The following is a 2659-nucleotide window of genomic DNA, read 5'->3' on the forward strand; positions in this document are numbered from 1 at the left end:
GTTCAATACTTATTTTACCTGCTGTATCTGGGAGCTAAAAGTATTAAAAGGATTTAGTAAAAACTCTTAAACTTGAATGTAAAAGTTAAAAGTCTAAGCAAAAGGCTAACTAAAAGTAGCAAATCACTAGCTAAATGCTAAAAGTAGCCTACCTAAAAAGAGCTAAAGTCTYAAATGCAAAAGAAAGAATGCCCAGCCATGAGTATCAAAGACTAGAAAATAAAAGTAAAAAGTAACAATTCTTGCTGAAAACTGAAGTTAAGCTGGCAAAGTAAAACAGCTCTCAGCTGAAAGTTGCACGAGGAGACAAAAATTTATAAGTTTGCTGAAGCAGTGCAAAAAGAACTCTCCTTTTTTTAAAAGAACTGAAGAAAAAATTTGTTCCTTAAAACTGATAAAAAGTTCTAAAAAACAAAAATTCCACCACACATCTCCTGAATGAGCTGAATGTTTTAATGAACAGCATAAAATAACTAAAAYAGCACAAAGTCTGCATGTTTTATAAAGACACAAAATAAAAATAAAAACGGCACCATTTCTTTTACTGTACTTTATATTTGACTTTTGTAGCTTTTTACAGCTAATTAAACATGATCAGAGTTTCTCTTTGTCATGAACGGAAATGTACAAAAATCTACTCATTTTAACTGGACAGAATCATCGTGTTGGGATAAAACCACCACCTGGTGGACTCTTGCTACACAGAATAAAAAGCAGGAGCATCATGAGGAGCAACTAAAATCAGACTGAAGGTAATTTTGGAACTGATTAATTGAATAGATGCAGAATTGTATTTTATACTTTGATCATTTCAGCCTGTAAGGTTAAAACAAACAAAGAGTTGGTGTGTCTTATCATGGGATCTTTCTTTAGTCTAAACAAAACGAGTTACGTTCTGACATACGAAGTAAAAGGTAACACCTCCAGAGGTGTAACCAGGAAGAAATGAATATTATAAGCTCAATTCGTTGTTATAGAAGTTGTCAGTGTGTTGCCGAGTCTCTGCTCAGAGCAGGGCTCCTGTGTTTTTTGTTTTGTTTTCAGCCCAAGGTCTTACGCTGAGGTCTGCTGGGTGCTGTACTGTGAACCTGATTGGAGCCAGAAAACTGAAAATAAAGTTTTAAAGAAGAAATCCAGTTGGATTCCTGTTTATTCAGACATACCATTTTGAACAATGCATGTTTTTTCCTACAAGACGATCCAGATGGAGGAGCTGAACTCTCATCCTGCAGCGTTTTCCTAAACTGACACACATTCATCAGGACGAGGTTATTATTTACCATCTGCTGACTGACTGTAAAACTGTCACATTCACGTTTATTCATTTCCAAACAACTGCAGTTGGTCAGAGCGCAGTAGTAAAGAAACAAACATTAAAATAAATGGTAAATGAATAAAAAAGAATATAATCCTGCTGCTTCTAACACTAATATGCAGACAAATAAAGCCAGAGGGTTTAAACTTTAGTGCTTTTTTATTCATCAGGAACTTTAAAAAATGAACTTTTAAGTATTTGTAAAAATCTGATGTTTCACAGTGTTGATAACAGCCACTTTGAGAGTAAAGATTTAATTAAATACAAACACATTCAGAACAACAACACAATCCAACAGTTTTTTAAGGTTTCTGGCACTTTTCTACTTGGCTTCTTAAACAGGGAGACGTGGTATTTATTAGAATAAAAAAAACAAAACAACTTGCACAATAACTCTACTTTATATTACACATTTACACAGTGCTGATGTGGTGAACACAGTCATACATTCAACCCTAAAATAAACAAGTGTCACACAGCTACAGTAAGTGTTTCAGTATTAAACCAGAATGTAAACAGATGGTTATTTTCTAAGCGAGGATTTGACTTTGTCTTCAGTGAGACAATAAAAAGTGCAAAGGAGAGCGTTAAAGAATTATCAGTAAACAGATTAAATGAGATCGGACACACAGCTCAAACACGTCACACCGTGAAGGGTTTCTAACTCCTTTAAGGCATTTTTCAGCTGAACTAAACCAAAAAATCTGGATTATTCAAACACAAAAAGGCTTCTTAGTGTTCTGCTACAAGAGTTTGCTTGTAAAACACAATAAAATCCTGTGTAGTTGTGTTCCAACATATCTTTCAGGCAGATTTTATTAAAATCATAATAAAACTTATGACAAACTTAAAAAAAAAACATTTAAACTATTTTTTTCTCCGCTAAATCTGTGTTTACACCGTTCATCATCCAGAACAAAGAGCAGCGTCATTTTTGCTGCTTCACACAAACAGAACGAAGGAGACTCGACGTGATGCTGAAGACATTTTCCAGAACAAATTAGTGGATGCTTTACGAGTTAAATAAGAAGCAAAACTTTGGTTAAGGTTGTGCTGCGAGGTAGAGTCTGAGGTGCAAAACAAGACGACCCCAAATGAAACCCAGTGATTAAAATATAAAACATAAAAAACAATTTTTCAGAAATCACAACAGGAACACAGAAAACATTTCTTAAAGTACTAACAAAATTAAATTAAACAGCATTTAAATATAAGAATCACTGCAGTACACAAGGGGAGATTCTTGTCTGTGTGGGCGGAGTTTGTCCTAATGATTAGCAGAGTTTGTAAAGTAGGCGGAGATTCTTGGGTGGGCGGAGTTTGTCCTAATGATTAGCAGAGTTT

The sequence above is a fragment of the Austrofundulus limnaeus genome, unplaced genomic scaffold (genome assembly GCF_001266775.1).
Source record: "Austrofundulus limnaeus strain Quisiro unplaced genomic scaffold, Austrofundulus_limnaeus-1.0 Scaffold224, whole genome shotgun sequence".
NCBI classification, from domain to species: Eukaryota; Metazoa; Chordata; class Actinopteri; order Cyprinodontiformes; family Rivulidae; genus Austrofundulus; species Austrofundulus limnaeus.